Here is a 20,564-nt window from a genome sequence, read left to right as displayed (position 1 = left end):
CTCGAAAATTGTTTCAGAGTTAAACAAAACAAATGAATTGCTTTGTAATTGTACTTAAAACACACTCAAACATACATGTGCACACAAACTCAACTACACAAGTCACAAACAGATCGGCGGGCGCGCACACACACACTGCTCTGTCTCAATCGCATGCATCATCACCAAAACATCCTGCCTCTCTTCCTCACGTTACTTTATCCCATCGTCCTACCTAGATATTTCCCTCTGCTGGTCACATTAGGCATTATAGTTAATCTACTATCAACAGTCTATCTAGGGAACAGGATGTGTTGAACAGGATATCAACACAGGGAATAGATTGAGGGTTATGTATGCGCGCGCAGTGCGTGCGTGTGTGTGTGTGTTCGCGCCGATCTGTTGGGGTGTGTGTGTGTTCGCGCCGATCTGTTGGGGTGTGTGTGTGTGTGTGTGTGTGTTCGCGCCGATCTGTTGGGGTGTGTGTGAGTCTGTGTGAGAGAGAGAGTTTGTGTGCACATGTATGTTTGAGTGTGTGAAGTCGGACAGCTGTTTGTAAATCGGCTTTACTCGTTATTGCGGTGGAACGTGAGACTGAATGACTGCACTCGAACATGTCCACTATGGTGTCGGACAACACTACAAATGTCCGTCCCTTCAAATAATGCCCTATTTAAGGGTATAGGGTCGATTTCAGATTCAGCCCCTGTCGTGGAGACTGAGCAGCCCAACATCTCGATTGAGACAGAGCCTGTCGTGTGCGCGCCCGCCGATCTGTTTGTGACTTGTGTAGGTGAGTTTGTGTGCACATGTATGTTTGAGTGTGTTTTAAGTATAATTACAAAGCAATTCATTGGTTTTGTTTAACTCTGAAACAATTTTCGAGTTGCCTTGTGGTAAAAATAGCTACGGGTAATGCCAGCTGATTGAGGAGTTCAACCAATCTACGTCATCAACCTAGAACGCAAACAAAATGGCGCCGCCCATGGTCCAAATATAAAATCGATTTTTAAAATAACGTAGATCTTTCATGGGTTTTCTACTACATAATTCAGTAAGAGACATCATTTATGTTATATTAAGCCATACAAGTCTCAACACCAGGGGATCCCTTTAAGAGGAGCCCACTGCAGGCATGTTGAAAGAACCCAAGTGCAGCTTTATTTACATCCAAACATGATCAAACATAGAACAGAAACATGGAATAAAGAAAACTCCCCAACAGGGGTTACAGGTAAAAATCACAATACTAGACAAAGACGCATGGCAAACATAAGGGCTCCAGGCAACCTGTAGCCTGTTTTTCCAAACCTCTACCCGTGAAAGAACACTGGAACAGCAGTCAAACCCGTGACTCCCCACCCGTTGTCACAGTGTGTTTTTGTTGTGTCATGTTCATGTTTTTCAGTTTGCCATGTTCACTGTCACGTTTGCCATGTCTGGTATTGATGTTGTAACCCATTGTTGGTGAGTTGTCATAGTCAAGTCTGTTCACGTGTCAAGTCAAGTCTTAAGTTGGTTTGCCAAGCCTTTTTTTCAGTTTTTGCTAAGCCTTTGTTGTGTGTTGAGATCCTTTGAATAAACTGCACACTTGTCACCAGTGGACTACATGTTACATCCGTGAACTCTAACCTAACGCAGGGTTAGTTGTACCTCTCATGGTTTAAAACTTAAAATGTTTATTTATTTCGAAAATTCAAATGTAAAAAAAAGATATATATATATATAAAAAAAAATTGTACTGACCATTTATTTAAAGGTGCACTATGCAACTTTCCGTCCACTAGAGGGCGCCTATTCAAATCAAAGGCGCAGTTTGATGATGCCAAGTCTGAGCTCTGAATCTTGGGACATGTGGTCTTCACCTCACAGCCGGTGGAAAATAGGACTCGGGCAGAAATCATGTTCATGGATGCGGTTATTAACTTTACTGTAGTGTAAAGCAGAGCAGGAACGAGTGTTGTGGGGCTGAGCACGGCTGCAGGAGTGATTGTTACACAAACACACGGTTCGCGAGCACAGGGACTTTGATCATGAAGGGACACAGTTGCCGGGTGCCTGCATTATTTCCGCTTTTCCTATCATGAGTATAAGGTAATGCAGCTCTGTTTATCATATTAGAAACATTTAAGTGTGTTTAAAATGATGTTATGACGTTACTCTGTGCGTTTGCTGTGATATGTTGACAGGCGACTCCCTGTCGCTATGCTGACACGTTCCTGTCCTTGGTTAAAATTGCAAATTTCTCAAAATTTACAAATAGTTGGAAACATTTGGGATATTGTACTGCAAAAATACTACATAGTGCACCTTTAACCATAGCAAAAGTACATTTCTTATTTAAGTTTATTTTTCATCTCTGTTTTTGTGTTTATTAAAGAACACAAATCTGATATTATCGTAATCGTATATCTGTTTTTTAACAGTTGAGATGGTTCTTTAACGCTGATCAAACAGCAGAAGATGAGAGCCGCGGTTTTAATCCCAGTTGTGCAGGTGGAGTGTGTTCTAACACTGCGTTACAATGAGCCCCTATTAGAACTACGCTATTATAGTCTATACTTTTATGAACTCTTTTGAGAAACCATGAGAAAGGGTGACTAAAGACTGAGAATCAATGTTCAGAAATCATTCATTATTCTCTTTTGAAATATGATGTATAGCTGTATTTAGCAATGTTTTTGTTGTCAAACTAAAAAAAATTAATTTAATTTAAAATAGTTATTTTTAAAAAAAAGCATTATTGACAAAATATTTTATTATATCAGAAAACATTTTAAACTGTCATATGTAAATATTATACCTATGGGTAATGTTGTCACATTTTACTTCCATTCTTTCAGGGTAAATCAAGAAAAAAGTGTACACTGTATTAATAAAACAAAACCACAATTGTACTAGACATGTGAAAAATGCTGGGTTAAAAACAACCCAAGTTGGGTTGAAAATGCACCAACCCAACAATTGGGTTGTTTTTACCCAATGGTTGAGTTGTTCTTACCCAGCAATTGGGTTGTCTTAAGCAACATTTAACCCAACCACTGGGTTAAAACAACTCAACCATTGGGTTAAAACAACTCAATTGTTGGGTTGGTGCATTTTCAACCCAACTTGGGTTGTTTTTAACCCAGCATTTTTTAGAGTGTACTGTGACATGTGAAACATGTGGGGGAAAAAATACTCTGAACCTCAAGCGGATTTACACAAACTGAGACAGTCAAAAGTATTAGGGGTCCCGCTCTCCCCTACTCCCAGTTACGCGTTCTGATGTCACATAGCCCGCGAGACAACAACGGCAGCCCATACGGACATTCCCAGATACACAAATAACGTAAAATAAAACGTTTTCTTCTCCTCCGTTTCCCTCAAATAAGCAAAGGGGTAAGCACCTTTGGCGATATAAATTATTGTAAATGAGTGTAAGCCCCGTACAGTCCGCTTCATTTACATTGAGCTATTCCACAATTCCTTGTGCTCTGTCAGTTTGGAGTGACTTTGCCTGGAATGCTACAAGTTGTTAGCCTGACAAGCCAGACCCACATCAAGATGTTTGGTCTGGAAACTCACCATAGACAGGGCTCAGTCTGAGGGGCGGGATAAACGGTTGTCTTTCAAACTCCCTCTGCACGCGATAGGATAGCGCTACAACCAACCAGAGCAACAAAGGTGAAACAGCTTGTTGATAGATTAAACATTCGCCGTATCCAGTCGGCAAAACTCAGAACACATCTTCCCTTCTTAAGAATGACTTCAGTGCCGTTCTTTGTTCTTTTCTCAGAGAAAAGCTTAACTCCCAAGTCTTCCAGAGTCGCGGTTAAAGCTGATTCGAAAGACTGCCTTTCACCAGTTTCTGTGTTTACTAGAAGCACGCAAACGCAACTCAGCCGTCGTCATTATGGCCCCGCCCAACCGACTCTATACATGATGTGATTGGCCCGGCAAGAGTTTGGCGAATACAGCTCAGAAGGGTATTGAGAGTTGCTAGACGACACTCGTGGGCAGATTAAATTTGCTGCCGCTAGGGTGCGTCTAGATTTCTAGGCTAACAAGTCGTGAGTTGTTGTTTGAAGTCATAACTTACTGGCTCAAAAATGCAGCATAAAATACACAGACTAATGACTAACAAGACACACTTGTGAAAAAGCTCCAACCCTTATAAACCTCACCTGCCTGTAGCCTTCTAGTAATCCTGGAGACATTGCTTAGCTGGTTCAGGTGTGTTTGATTAGGGCTGAAGCTAAACTCTGCAGGACAGCGGCCCTCAAGGACTGGAAGGGCCCAACACTGCTCTAGACATTATAAACACCGGTCCTGGAGGGCCGCAGTCCTGCAGAGTTTTGCTTCAACCCTAATCAAACTCACCTGAACAAGTTAATCAAGGTCTGAAGAGTTACTAGAAAGCTACATGCAGGTGTGTTTTATCAGGGTTGGAGATGAACTCTGCAGGACTGAGGCTCTCCAGGACTGGAGTTCGTCAGCCCCATTATAGATCCTTCAGAAATCCTTCTAATGTGATCATTTGTTGCTCAGACAATTATTTAATGGATCCTTGCTAAATACAAGTATTAATTTCTTTCAAAACAAAAGAACAAAAAAACCTGACCCCAAACCTTTCAACAATACTGTGTATGTAAAAGTTAACCGAGATTGATAGATATAAGTTGTAAAAATTCGAGTATTTCAAGTTCTCCTTCTTAAAGTAAGATTTGAGTGTGTGCAGATGTCAAACGAACTCCTATGTGGGTACCACCTACATGTACCCCTCTCCCACCCGCCCTCCAATCACCTCTGATGGATCGCTCAGCTTCCGCTCTGAATAACTCTCCTTTTCACCCTCTTAAGCATCTGTGTGTTGGTGTTGTAGCTTTGCATGCCATACGGGCCCCTGATCAAACTCTACATCCGTCCGCTCTGATGATGGGCCGGTGTAAGACAGACCCTCGGGCTGGATCCGCTCCACTCGTTTTGCTTCAACCAGATGCTTGTCTGCTGCATGGATCACTGTGTTTTTGCTCCGGCAACCAGGGAGGGAAACCAGGTCATTGCGTATTCAGAGCCGAGGAATCGACCTTTTCATCTTTTAGTGTTTATGTCCAAGGAAGACTCCACAGCATGTGGGAGGCCAGTGCTGGTAGGAAACCCCGCCGGGCCTCGGCGCGACCCACTCAAACCATACTGTCAGAGGGGAAGGGCAGACCCGGTCGAGGCCATTGCTGCTGGAAATGTAGAAAGCTAAGTGGGAGGGAGATATGCCAAGCTGATCAGTCTTGTCCCGCAGTGTCAAGGTTGCTTCCGTCTGGTTTTATTCCAAGTGTGTTACGTTAAGTATGTCCATCTTTTTTTTTAGCACAGTTATCAGTAGGGTTGTATATCGAAATCCTGGTGCCAATATGGCACCGGTTCCTACATAAATGGACCGAATCAGAACGCAGATTTAATTTCCTCATTTTGGTGCCACTTAAATTCAAACGTGCATTCACGCTTTGGCTGGCGCTGAGCCAGAGACAGTCGCACCCAGCGCTTGTCACATATCACAACAATTTAGTGTTTTCAACCACATCATGTTTATCTTAGGTTCCAGACATTTAAATGCACATACGGACTAGCAAAAAACACACACACTGAAGTCTATTTAAGTGGTGATAACAGTCCTTTCAGTTATAATTTGACTGCGTGTCTTATTTATATCAGACACACAGTATTCAGGTGCTGGTCATATAATTAGAATATCATCAAAAGTTGATTTATTTCACTAATTCCATTAAAAAAGGGAAACTTGTATAATATATTAAGTCATTACACACAGACTGCTATATTTCAAATGTTTATTTATTTTAATTGTGATGATTATAAACTAAGGAAAAGCACAAATTCAGTATCTCAGAAAATTAGAATATTGTGAAAAGGTTCAATATTGAAGACACCTGGTGCCACACTCTAAATCATCTAATTAACTCAAAAAACCTGCAAAGGCCTTTACATTGGGTGCGTTTACATGCACACCAGTAAGCTGATAACTCCAAAAAATCAGCTTATTGAAATAACCAGTTTTCCCCATTTACATGCAAACCAGTAAACGGACAACGCAAGTAAACCGCGTTTACATGACCTTATTTATAAACCGGGTTATTTCCTTGTAGTGCCGTCAAAAATAATAATGTCCGTATCTGACTCTGAGTTTTTCAAATGTTTTGTCAGTTGTGATGTTAAATAAAGCGTGCACCGTGACTGAACCGTTTGACTGAACCCCTTCTAGGCTACTTCTGCTGCATGAGAAAAGAGAACTCTTTACAATTTTCTGGGTCTTAAACGAGTCTGCGTTTATGATATATGTCCTTATTTCATGCAAAACGCTAGCTCGCTCTGTCTGGATGCGTTTAAATCTGCTCTAAGTTTGCGTTTTTGTCACCTATCGCGCATGCGCACTTCAATAAGCCGAAAGAAAACAGGTCAATGCGTTTACATGCATCGTGAAATCGAGGTAAGAGGAGGAAAACTACCTGTCCCGACCAGTTTATGCTTACGCCGTTTATGACATTACTCCGTTAAAAGAAAACGGGTTACCGCGTTTACATGACCGTGTTCATTGTCGGCTTATTAGGCATAATCGGCTTAAAGGTCCCGTTCTTCGCGATTCCATCTTTCAAACTTTAGTTAGTGTGAAATGTTGCTGTTGGAGCATAAATAATACCTGTAAAATTATGAAGCTCAAAGTTCAATGCCAAGCGAGATATTTTATTTAACAGAAGTTCCCTTTCAAAGCCTACAGCGAACGGCCGGTTTGGACTACACCCCTGCACTTCCTGCTGTAATGACGTCACTAGAACCGTTTGTTGACTATCCCTCCGCCCACAAGAACACGCAAAATAGGGGGCGTGGTCTTGTTGCTCTCTCACGTGGAGAAGAGCGCACATTCAGCGCTTGCATCTCCCCGTTACGGTAAGAGGCGGGACCTTTCTGGGCAAAGTGCGCTAAGCTGCTGTCCAATCACAACACGGGAAGCGCTGGCCCAATCAGAACTCGTTATGTATTTCTGAAGGAGGGACTTCATAGAACAAGGAAATCATCAGGCCGTTTTTAGGACAGAGGAAACAGCGCTGTACAGATAAGTCAATTGTGTGAAAAATACTGTTTTTTTACACGCGAAACATGAACTCATGTTATATTTCACACTGTAAACATAATCAAAGCTTCGAAAACACGCGAAGAACGTGACCTTTAAGAACGGGCATGTAAACGCACCCATTGTCTCGTTCTGTGGGCTACACAATCATGGGGAAGACTGCTGACTTGACTGTTGTCCAAAAGACGACCATGACACTTTGCACAAGGAGAACAAGGCACAAAAGATCATTACAAAAGAGACTGGCTGTTCACAGAGCTCTTTGTCCAAGCACATTAATAGAGAGGCGAAGGGAAGGAAACAATTTGGTAGAAAAAAAGTGTACATGCAATGGGGCTAACTGCACACTGGGGTGGATTGTGAAACTAAACCCATTTAAAAATCCGCGGGAAATTCAAAAAGAGTGGACTGCAGCTGGAGTCACTGCTTCAAGAACCACTACGCACAGACGTATGCGAGAGATGGGTTTGAGCTGCTGCATTACTTGTGCCAAGTCACTCTTGAACAACAGACAGCGTCAGAAGCGTCGTCTGGGCTAAAGACAAAAGGACTGATGAGTGGTCTAAAGTTATGTTCTCTGATTAAAGTAAATTTTGCATTTCCTTTAGAAATCAGGGTCCCAGAGTCAGGAAGAGAGGAGAGGCACACAATCCACGTTGCTTGAGGTCCAGTGTAAATATTTCACAGTCAGTGATGGTTTGGGATGCCATGTCCAGGGTCAATGCATCCGTATACCAGGAAGTTTTAGGGCACTTCATGCTTCCTGCTGCTGACCAACTTTATGGAGAGGCAGATTTCATTTTCCACCAGGACCTGGCACCTGCACACAGTGCCGAAGCAACCAGTACCTGGTTTAAGGACCATGGTATCCCTGTTCTTAATTGGCCACCAATCACGCCTGACCTTAACCCCATAGGAAATCGATGGGGTATTGTGAAGAGGAAGATGCGATATGCCAGACCCAACAATGCAGAAGAGCTGAAGGCCACTATTAGAGCAACCTGGGCTCTCATAACACCTGAGCAGTTCCACAGACTGATCGATTGTATGCCACAACGCATTGCTGCAGTAATTCAGGCAAAAAGACCCCCAACTAAGTATTGAATGCTGTACATGCTTATACTTTTCATGTTCATATTTTTCAGTTGGCCAAGATTTCTAAAAATCCTTTCTTAAGTCTTAAGTGGTATTCTAATTTTATGAGATACTGAATTATAATATATATATATATATATATATATATATATATATATATATATATATATATATATATATATATATATTGGTTGAACTATTTTCCTTAGTTGTCATTTATAATCATTACAATCAAAATAAATAAACATTTGAAATGTGTATATCAGTATGCATGTAATAAATGAATATAATCTACAAATTTCAGTTTTTGAATTGAATTAGTGAAATAAATCAACTTTTTGATGATAATCTAATTATATGACCAGCACCTGTATAGTAACTATATAGTTTACTCCATTCCTCTCCCAGTTTACCGGTCACTTACTTTCATGTATTCCGGAAGACGTGGATAAATTTGCGTGATGTAAATCCGACAGATCCGATTCTCTGAATTGCGGCGCAAACTAACATGGCTGCGCTCATCGCACATTATAGATCAACTAACACACATGCACTTACACATATTTGAAAATCAGAATACCATAAAGTTCATGACATTGTGATCAAGTTTTCCAATAAAAAAAAAAGAAATGAAATGAAAGCGATACGTCTGCCATACAGAAGTATTGTGGCTGCTGTGTCACATGGGAAGCATCACCATGGAAATGATAAGCCAATGTGTTGTAAAATATTTTTATATTTCTAAAACATAGCTGGTTTGTAGCATACCAAGAATACTGACTACTTTGACGTTATCAGTACCACAGGCGTCGGAAACATTGTGTGGGCGGGACAAGACCCACCCACTTTTTAGGACCAGTGATATTAGACCCAATCACTTTTACTGTCTCGAATTCAGCCATGTCTGTTCACCGACCCCTAACCGATAAACACTTTATTATTAAACACATGATATTAGCTTTATTTCCTCTCTTTTAATATTTTCTTAATTCTATTGAAAATAAATACCTCTTCGCTCTGATATGTGATGGGAAAAGAGAGTAGAGTGAGATTTGGTGGATTTGTACCCTGGGTAGTATTGCATCATAACTTTCTGCCATGTGCTTTACCCCTACACTATTGCTGCTGTATATAATTTGGTGTCTTCTGTAATTTGGTGTGGTCAGAAGTGTAAAGGTGCACTATGTAGCATTTTTGCTGTAAAATATCCAAAAACCACCAGGCCAGTGTTATATATTTTGTTCAGGTGAGTTCTTAAAAGGATGTTATGACGTCACTCAGTGCGTTCCTCAGGAAACCGAGTGTAACACACACTGTAAAAAAAGGCAAATTTTGAACTTTTGCAGTAGAATCGAATTATAATTTAAATTATGTTAAACTGACTTTAAAAAATTAGTTACATCTTGTATAACAAATAAAAAGAAGTTTAACATTTCTTAACTTATTTTGATGAGTTAAAACAATGTAAAAACATATGTTGTCATAACTTATTGAACATATTTTTTTTTACAGTGCAGATATGACACACTTGACCGGCGACTCCCTCAGACATCTCGGCTCCTCGGTTAAAATTGCAATTTTCTCACAATTTACAAATATTTGGAAACATTTGGAATATTGATAGTACTCAACTGAACAAAATATATAACACTGGCCTAGTGGTTTTTGGATGTTTTATTGCAAAAATACTACATAGTGCACCTTTAATCATTTTTAAGAAAGTAAAAAGCCAGTTCTTTACGTAATCCGCCATCGTTTTGTGGCTCTTTTTTAAGTATCGGTCAGGCACTGATTAGGCATCGGTATCGGTTTAAAGTATCGGTTTGGCACCGGTATCGTAACAAACACAAACGATACCCACCCCTAGATATCAGCAATTATTTCACACGCTTTTTTAAAATAAATCATTTTTATTCAGCAAGGATGCATTCAATTCATCAATAGTGGCAGTACACTGTAAAAAGTGAACCTGGGTGAAAGTTGGATTACTACAACTATTTGAGTCTATGTACTTGGTATTTCTGCTTTCCTAATTGTAATGGATTATTGTACACTTTTTCAACTTAAACACATAGAAATTCAGATAGATTCAAAATCTCACTTTCACTCAAAGTATAATTGTACACTCTTTCAACTTGAACGCATAGAAATTCAGATAGATTCAAAATCTCACTTTCATCCAAAGTATGATTTCCCTTTAAAATGTCACTTTCACCCAAAGTATGATTTCCCTTTAAAATGTCACTTTCACCCAAAGTAAGATTTCCCTTTAAGGACACCCGCGTCAGACGTTTTTTTCTGACGTCATGACGCACGAGCCTGTCTGAAAATTGGAAAATGTTCTGTTCGGCCGCCATTTTTTTCTCTCTCGGGACTCGGATGAAAAAGGTAGGTTGGAAGTTTGTTTTAATTACTATACTCGAAAATGTACCTTGTGGACGTGTGTTTTAGATGTTTTTGAGTTAATTGATGTTGTCTGTGAACATAATTTCTAATGAAATCTAAATTAACCGAACTTTTGAACGTACGTTTGCGATATAGCGTTTCTGAGTATGTTCTATGTAACAATATGTTGTAACTTAAGTTACTCGTTTGTCTTATATAAATGTGTTCAGTTTGGATCTTGGGAGTATGTGTATGAAATATATATATTTTTTAATTGATGCCTCCTTAACCGTCTGTGCCGCGCGAGATAAAGTTAACGTTAACGTTAGTGGAAATGCTGTGGGCAGGAAGTGCTCGCAGAGCGGGACAAAATGCTCGAATTTGAATTCCTGCAGTATAATATTGAGTTTGCTTTTAAAGTAATGTTTGTCTGTTCTTTTATCTGTCTTTAAAACGTCACTTTTTCGGGCAAAATTATGATGTGAAGTCGGACATCCGTTTGTGACACCGGCTGTAACTTACACTGGTTATTGCGGTGCAATGTGGAATTAAATGAGTGCACTCAGTCAGTAACGTCCACTATGGTTTCGGACACCACTACAAAGGACTGTCATTTCAAATAATGCCCTATTTGAGGGTATAGGAGGCGATTTCTGATTCAGCCTGTGATGAACGTCATTGTGCCTAACACTAGCGCCGTTCATTTGCCTACCTCATGGTGTTACATCCAGACAAATTTTCAGGGTTTTTTAGTAGAAATATTAGTATTTACACATCTAATTAATTAACTTCCTTGACCTGTAGCAAACCATTTTTTCACTTACAATCACTTACAAACTACAATTGTTGACAATTACTTTTTCTCCTCTAAGGACCGAAAGTCTTAATGTTTGACAACTGATGACACTTTGCTATAATATTACATGGTAAGTAATTTATCATTTCTTATATAGTTGATGATATGAATTACTAATGTTGGATATGTATGAGTAAATTCCATCTTGTGTTATCTAACATTATTGACAGGTGTGTGTAGAGGTGTCTGTTAACTTGCTGAAAGCTTAAGCAGCCACAGACTTGAACTTTTAACAGAGGCTGAAAAAAAAGGAAAAATTAAAAGGTTGTCATGAACAAAATGTCTCTTTCGTTTGCTCATAGATAGGAGGTAGTGATGCAGGAGGCCAGTGTCAGGGATTTCAAGGCGAGGTGGCCTGTGCTTTTCAGACATTACAAGGTATTGAAAAAATAATTTAAATTCTGGTTTTACTGGCTAAATACCTTTTATGAATTGATATAATCAGTTTGACTGTTGTTGACTGTTTTTTTTTTCTTTCTTTCTGATTTTAGATCAATTCAGAGTTCTATAGGCTTATGGCTGTTCCACTGGAAGACACGTTCCTGGCCCAGTTGGACGTGTACATGAATCAACTAATCAGAGTAATCCATTCAAAAGGAGGAGCAACCCGTGAGAAGACTGCTGCAATTTTTAAAATCTTGTAACTGGTACGTCTGTGTGTTACATTAATATAAACTGCACAATCTTATTTTAGTCTCAGTAACATTTAATTGCTAAATACTTGTTTATAGCATAGAAATTTGAAATGTCATCACCACACAAACAAAACGGACAATTTAAAAGGCATAGTTCAGTCATAAAATAAAAAATGCTGTTAATTTACCCACCCTCAGCCTATCCAAAATATGTAGGTGACTTTTTTCTTTCTTTCAGTAGAACAGTAAATATGTTGTTGTTGTTTTTTTTAGCTGAAACTGTGGTCCATGTTGATATAATGCAAGTCAAAAAGAATAAAAAAAAAAAAAATGCATACAGGCAAACCAAAAATAATTCCTGTGGGTCCTGGCGATTCTTTGAGGTTTTATAAAGCAAAATGATCGGCCTATGCAGGAATCTATTATTACCTGTAATCAACAGCCTCAGCAAACAGTACGTTCATGGCAATGTTGCATGTTAATAATGCTCAGTTTCTTGCATAGACTGATCGTTTCACTTTATAAGACTCGATGTGATGTCAGTAGCCCCGGGTATTTTATTTTTTTTGTCTGCATGTTTTTTTTTCACTTGTTTTTTTTATTTTGTTTTTACTCTCAAAGTGACGGTAGCCATTGACTTGCATTTATATGAATCACAGAGGAATGCGGTTTCAGCTAAAAAAATCTTTACTGATATACTGAAGAAAAAAGTCACCTTTTATGCATCTTGGATGGCCTGTAAATTTAACAAAACTATCCCTTTAATCAAGAATGATTAAATGTATTAGGGTATAAAGCTAATAAATGATTTGTTGACGCATGTTTTATTATCGGACTAAATTATAAATGCCAGCAATGATTCAGATGCATTTTTAAAGAGTACACTTTAGAATTAATTTCTTGATAATTTACTCACCCCCATGTCATCCAAGATCTTTATGTCTTTGTAACTTCAGCCGAAAGGAAATTAAAGTTTTTTTTTTAAAAGCATGCCAAATTTTTCTCCATATAGTGGACTTCACTGGGATCAACAGGTTGACGATCCAAACTGCAGTGTCAGTGCAGCTTCAAATGGCTCCCAGACAAGGAATAAGGGTCTTATCTAACGAAACAATCTGTCTTTTAAAGAAATTTGCGATGTTTTACCCTCTTTTTTTAGGTGACAGGGGATTTGACTTAGTCTTTGCACTACCGTTTCGCAAACACTGGATCGGTACTTCCACCTATGTCACGCATGACCTTTACAGTGCTATAACATAATGTGAGAAGACACAGCTAGTGCAAAACAAGCATTTGTGGTTAAAACGTATACCGATGGTTTGGCTCAATTAGACCTTTATTCCCCGTCAAGGATCGTGTAGAGCTCTTTGAAGCTGCACTGAAACTGCAATTTTGACCTTTAACCCATTGGTAACCATTGAAGTCCACTATATCGAGAAAAATCCTGGAATGTTTTCCTCAAAAACCTTAATTTCTTTTCGACAAAAAAAAAAAAAAGACATGAACATCTTGGGGTGACTAAATTATCAGAAAATTGAATTCTGAAGTGAACTAAATGTTTATTTTAATAAAATAATGACTTTATTCAACAGTTTCTTTTCTTCTTTGCAGTCTCCTATGCTGTTCATGTAGTAAACTCAGCACAGAGCTTCCGGATTCCATGTCAGAACGCCGGCTCATCCTTTTCCTGGGGGGAAATCAAGACCTTATCAAGGAATACCTTGTGAGTTGAAAGGCCACATTCTATTTTGATTTATTTTTCAGAAAATGTTACATTTGTGGTAGCAAAATGTTTTTTTTTTTTAATGTTTTTTAAATTTATTTTTATGTGCACTACTTTAGGATAACCTATGAGATGATTGCGAGGGTGAGCTGGGTGAGCTTAGATTCACGGCATTCCAGAAAGTGCTCTTACAGCTTCATTAGCACAAGATGTCTAGCAGTCTTTTCAGTAGACTACAGTGAACTTGAAATAATGTTTGAATGTGCTTATGTCTAGTCTGTGTTTGAAAGAATGTCTCTAGTTTAGTTTAATTTGTTTTCTTATGTTTGTAAGATTATCCATTTGTTTTATATGTTTGTCTAGTATCTAGTTGTATGTTTGAATCTGTAGTTGATTGGTGAAAGGGTAATCACCCATTGCTGTTAAACATTTTCCATGATCTGTTTATTTTTTAATTCGATTTTTTAACATGGTTTATAGCATTGCCTGTAAGCTATTCTAAAGCACTTATCACAATACACTCGGTAGAAATGGTTCCATAGAATATATTAAAGGGATATAGTTCATCCAAAAATGGTTCATGTTGTTCCAAACATGTATGAGTTTCTTTCTTCTGCTGAACACAAAAGATGTGTTTAAGAATGTTGGTAACCAGACAGTTGACGGTACCCATTGACTTCCAGAGTATTTTTTTTTCCTGCTATGGAGGTCAATGGGTACCGTCAGCTGTCTGGTTACCAACATTCTTCAACACATCATCCTATGTGTTCAGCAGAAGGAAGAAACAAATACAGGTTTGGAACAACTTGAACCATTTGTTGGTGAACTTTCCCTTTTGTGAAGTATCCCTTTTTATTTATGTAGCTAATTTATTCGCATAACCACTGTTTATATTTATTTTTAAAGATAGATTAGTGGCTCAGTTTTTAGCATAATCCTGAAAGGCAATGACAACTTTTCAAAAAGACTGTTAATGAAATGGATGTTAAGTGTGTCAGGAAGTTTCATTTGCACAACAAATATGAACAGTTTGTAATGATTTCTCAAAGTTTGTAAAAAAGGGAAATTAAATTTAATAAAATGAATTGTTAATAAATATTTCTAAAGCTATTTGAGTCTTGTGTGATTGAAATTAAGTTGATAGAATGTAGTTATTTAAGTTGAGAAAACTTACTTTTTTTAAGGGTTACCAATTGAAGTATTTTTTTTAAGTTGATCCAACTGTAGGAAAAACTAAAACATTTAAGTTGGAATGGAATGAAATTCAGTTAGACTAATGTAAATAATAGGGTTGAATGAACTCAATTAATATAAGTGTGCTTGATAAAATGGGATAATTTAAGTTGAGAGAACTTAACGTGTTTAGGTGTTACCAATTGGAGTAATTTTTTAAAGTTTATCCAACTGTAGGAAAAACTAAAACATTTAAGTTGGAATGGAATGAAATTCAGTTAGACTAATGTAAATGATAGGGTTGAATGAACTCAATTAATATAAGTGTGATTGATAAAATGGGATAATTTAAGTTGAGAGAACTTAACATGTTTAGGTGTTACCAATTGGAGTAATTTTTTAAAGTTTATCCAACTGTAGGAAAAACTAAAACATTTAAGTTGGAATGGAATGAAATTCAGTTAGACTAATGTAAATGATAGGGTTGAATGAACTCAATTAATATAAGTGTGATTGATAAAATGTAGTAATTTAAGTTGAGAGAACTTAACATGTTTAGGTGTTACCAATTGAAGTAATTTTTTAAAGTTTATCCAACTGTAGGAAAAACTAAAACATTTAAGTTGGAATGGAATGAAATTCAGTTAGACTAATGTAAATGATAGGGTTGAATGAACTCAATTAATATAAGTGTGATTGATAAAATGTAGTAATTTAAGTTGAGAGAACTTAACATGTTTAGGTGTTACCAATTGAAGTATTTTTTAAAGTTTATCCAACTGTAGGAAAAACTAAAACATTTAAGTTGGAATGGAATGAAATTCAGTTAGACTAATGTAAATGATAGGGTTGAATAACCTCAATTAATATAAGTGTGATTGATAAAATGGAATAATTTAAGTTGAGAGAACTTAACATGTTTAGGTGTTACCAATTGAAGTAATTTTTTAAAGTTTATCCAACTGTAGGAAAAACTAAAACATTTAAGTTGGAATGGAATGAAATTCAGTTAGACTAATGTAAATGATAGGGTTGAATGAACTCAATTAATATAAGTGTGATTGATAAAATGGAATAATTTAAGTTGAGAGAACTTAACATGTTTAGCTGTTACCAATTGAAGTATTTTTTTAAAGTTAATCCAACTGTAGGAAAAACTAAAACATTTAATTTGGAATGGAATGAAATTCAGTTAGACTAATGTAAATGATAGGGTTGAATGAACTCAATATAAGTGTGATTGATCAAATGGAATAATTTAAGTTGAGAGAACTTAACATGTTTAGGTGTTACCAATTGAAGTAATTTTTTTAAGTTGATCCAACTGTGGGAAAAACTAATACATTTAAGTAGGAATGAAATGAAATTACGTTGAATGAACTCAATTTTCTCAATTAACTCAATGAACTCAATTAATATAAGTGTGATTGACCCATTGAAAGTAAGTTGACAAAACGTAATTATTTAAGTTGAGAGAACTTAACATGTTTAGGTGTTACCAATTGAAGTAATTTTTTTAAGTTGATCCAACTGTTCACTTTTTACAGTGTAAATTCTATTCAGTAAAATGCTGCTTATTTAATATTTATATTTATCAAATAATCCTAAATTCATATTTTTATTATAAAGTATTTCTTTTTTTCTTCACTGTAACATTTTTGTTTTTGGCTTTATGGCTTTTGCCAGTAAATCATATAGCATTATCATATAGCACAGAATAGTATAGTGCATGTATGTTTTATTATTTCTTGTTTTCAAAAGGACCTCAAAGCTTCATTAATGTCTAAAATAGCGCCTGTGAAAACAAAGGCATTCTCGGCACTTAGAAATCCGTCTCTTTGAATCGAAGTGTGAGCACAAAAGCAGAAAAAGCAGAATCATTTCTCTGATTTACATTCTTTTACGAAGTCTGAATATTTTAAGAAGCAGCACCACATATCCAATTAAAAGTTTGTATTCACAGTGGTTTTCTTTGTGAGCTTCTTTGAAGATTTTTATATATATGTGTGTGTGTGTGTGTGTGTGTGTGTGTGTGTGTGTGTGTGTGTGTGTGTGTGTGTGTGTGTGTGTGTGTGTGTGTGTGTGTGTGTGTGTGTGCGTGTGTGTGTGTGTGTGCGTGCGTGTGTGTGTGTGTGTGTGTGTGTGTGTGTGTGTGTGTGTGTGCGCGCATGAATGTTTCCTCACTGAATAATTCTTTTTGCTGTATTTCCTTATCTTTCATGTGTTCTCTCTCAGTAAATGTTATCTGGTGTGTTTTCTTATCTCCTTTTAGGGCATGAAACTATAGACACAAGGTAGCATCTTCTAGTCAATAACAGGCATTCATCAAGTCATACAAATTTTTTGGTTATGATTGAATTTTAGAAAAACTATAAAAAAAACTATTCCATTTTTTTTAAAGCCATTTAAAGGAAATATTCCAGGTTAAGCACCTCAATATATACACATATTGCAATTGAATGTTCTTATGATCTGCATTAAAATATTTACATTAAAAAGTGTATATATATATATATATATATATATATATATATATATATATATATATATATATATATATATATATATATATATATATATACACTTATATACATATATCAGGGCGATCTCACGAAAAATGCGTATAAATAGTACGAGTGTGCAATTTCGTGGAATGTATACGCCAAAACTATATATATACAAATGACACAAATGTGTATGATGACATAGGCATGACAGGTATTACAAGGAGAGGGTGTAATATGAGGACATTGGCCACACTTTTCAAAATGCTTATAAATCACACAGGATGATTTTTTTTTTACAAAGTAAAAATGCAGAATGTTTCCTGTGACAGGTAGGTTTAGGTGTTGTTTGTGTGTGTGTGTGTGTGTATGTGTGTGTGTGTGTGTGTGTGTGTGTGTGTGTGTGTGTGTGTGTGTGTGTGTGTGGGGCGTGTTTTTGTGACATATGAGGACACATGTATACTGACATAGGTATGACAGAGGTATGACAAGGAGAGGGTGTAATATGAAGACATTGGCCATGTCCCCACTTTTCAAAAGGCTTATAAATCGTACATAATGAATTAGCGCAGGGGCAGTGTAAGGGGATAGAAAATACGGTTTGTAAAGTATAAAAACCATTATGCCTCTAGAATGTCCCCATATGTCACAAAAATAAACGTGTGTGTGTGTGTGTGTGTGTGTGTGTGTGTGTGTGTGTATGAATGGATGGATAGATGGATGGAAGGGTCTGTGAAAATATGAATAATTGTATACAAAATAAGAGGCATGATACCAAATGCATGTTATTTTTTTATTTAGTACTATCCTCAACAGACTCCACAAGACAAAAAACAAATGCTGAATTCATAAACATGACTCCATTCAAAAGTTTATATACCCTCTATTCTTCATGTGTTACCTGGATGAGCCACGGCTGTTTTTGGTTTGTTTTTGTGATAGTTGTTCATGAGTCACTTGTTTGTTCTAAGCAGTTAATCTTCCCAATGTTCTGCAGAAAAAATCCTTCAGGTCCCAGAAATTCTTCAGTTACCAGCTTCTTTTGCATATTTGAACCCTTTCCAGCAGTGACTCACTGAGGACATATAGGGACTCCAACACAACCCTCTTATTTTGTTAAAATTATTCACATTTTCACAGTTTATGCAGGGTGTTCACAAACTTTATGAAGGCATCAGGCATAACATTATGACAATCCTAATATTGTGTTTATCTCGCTGCCAAAACAGCCCTGACCCGTCGAGGCATGGACTCCACCAGACCCCTGAAGGTGTGCTGTGGTATCTGGCACCAAGATGGTAGAAGCACATCCTTTAAGTCCTTTAAATTGCGAGGTGGATTAGACTTGTTTGTTCAGCACATCCCACAGATGCTCGGCTTGATTGTGATCTGGGGAATTTGGAGGTCAAGTCAACTCCTCAAACTCGTGTTCCTCAAACCATTCCTGAATTATTTTTGCTTTGTGGCAGGGCACATTATCCTGCTGAAAGAGGCCACAGCCACCAGGGAATACTGTTAACATGAAAGAGTGTACAAGGTCTGCAACAATGCAAAGTAACATCCATCTGGATGGCCGGACCCAACGTTTCCTGGCAGAACATTGCCCAATGCATCACACTGCCTCTGCTGGCGTGCCTTCTTCCCATAGTGCATCCTGGTGCCATGTGTTCCCTAAGTAAGCAACACACACATACCCAGCTATCCACGTTATGGATAAGAAAATGTGATTCATCAGAGCAGGCCACCTTCCTCCATTGCACCATGGTCCAGTTCTGATGCTCACGTGCCCACTGTTGGTGCTATTGGCGGTGGACAGGGGTCAGCATGTGCACCCTGACTGGTCTGTGTTGCCCCATACGCAACAAACTGCGATGCACTGTGTATTCTGACACTTTTCTATCAGAACCAGCATTGATTCTTGAGCAGTTTGAGCTACAGTATCTCGTCTGTTTGATCGGACCACACGGACCAGCCTTTGCTTCCCACGTGCATCAATGAGCCTTGGCCGTCCATGACCCTGTCACCGGTTCACCACTGTTCCTTCCTTGGAGCACTTTTGATATATACTGACCACTGCAAACCAGGAACACCCCACAAGAGCTGCAGTTTTGGAGATGCTCTGACCCAGTCATCTAGCCATCACAATTTAGCCCTTGTCAAACTCACTCAAATCCTTATGCTTGCCTAGTTTTCCTGCTTCTAACACAGCAACTTTGGGGACAAAATGTTCACTTGCTGCCTAATATATCCCACCCACCTGCTGTGATGAAGAGATAATCAGTGTTATTCACTTCACCTGTCAGTGGTCATAATGTTATGCCTGGTATGCCTATATATATAAACACACACACACACACACACACACACACACACACACACACACACACACACACACACACACACACACACATATATATTCTATTTTTGTGTCTTATTTATTAATTTATGTAAGCTAAATAAAATTTTGTTAGCCATCTGAACTGTTTTAACCTGAACAAATCCTTTAAATTCACCTTGATTTCATTGAGAGGCCAAATTGTATTTTCTAGTTTCAAGTATTCGTTCAATGAATGAATTCAATGATCCATCAGTCATTTCTCCAAGCTTGAGCTAAGATGAAGGGTTTTGTTTTACAGGATTCTGACCTTGGACGTCTGCTTCAGTGAAGATAGCCACCCAATTCTAAAAAAAATAATAAAATAAAATAAAATAAAATAAAATAAAATAAAATAAAATAAAATAAAATAAAATAAAATAAAATAAAATAAAATAAAATAAAATAAAATAAAATAAAATAAAATAAAATAAAATAAAATAAAAAACACCATTAATTGGTTTATTTATTTATTTTATTCCCCCTCCCCCACATAGTTTTCAATCTGATGCCTTTTAAGCCTTTTTTAGGTCTAATGTATTTTGAGTAGAACACACTGTAGTGCTAAGTTTTCATTTTCAGATCAAATATCACTTTTCTTAATTGCCATCAAGTTGAACTGAAGAATATTTGAAAGGCAATGGAAGCTTTTATAGAGGAGAAATAAAGGAGAACAGAACAACATTGTGTTTTTTTCCCTTCCCTGTTTAGATTTCA

At 37.4% G+C, this 20,564-nt stretch overlaps 1 protein-coding gene and 1 long non-coding RNA gene across 3 annotated transcripts in view; both read left to right on the top strand.

Moving 5' to 3' along the window:
* fhit (fragile histidine triad diadenosine triphosphatase) overlaps window positions 1-20,564 on the top strand; it is a 536,398-nt gene that overhangs the window by 193,189 nt on the left and 322,645 nt on the right. The gene's annotated exons all lie outside the window — the stretch shown is intronic.
* Window positions 10,412-14,436, top strand: LOC137058717 (uncharacterized). Its single transcript, XR_010900811.1, has 6 exons — window positions 10,412-10,585; window positions 11,455-11,508; window positions 11,741-11,816; window positions 11,930-12,085; window positions 13,685-13,796; window positions 13,916-14,436. It is a non-coding gene; the product is annotated as an uncharacterized lncRNA (long non-coding RNA).

The sequence above is a fragment of the Pseudorasbora parva genome, chromosome 22 (assembly GCF_024679245.1).
Source record: "Pseudorasbora parva isolate DD20220531a chromosome 22, ASM2467924v1, whole genome shotgun sequence".
NCBI classification, from domain to species: domain Eukaryota; kingdom Metazoa; phylum Chordata; class Actinopteri; order Cypriniformes; family Gobionidae; genus Pseudorasbora; species Pseudorasbora parva.
The sequence above is the reverse complement of the archived record's forward strand: the minus strand, read 5'-3'. Positions and strand labels throughout refer to the sequence as shown.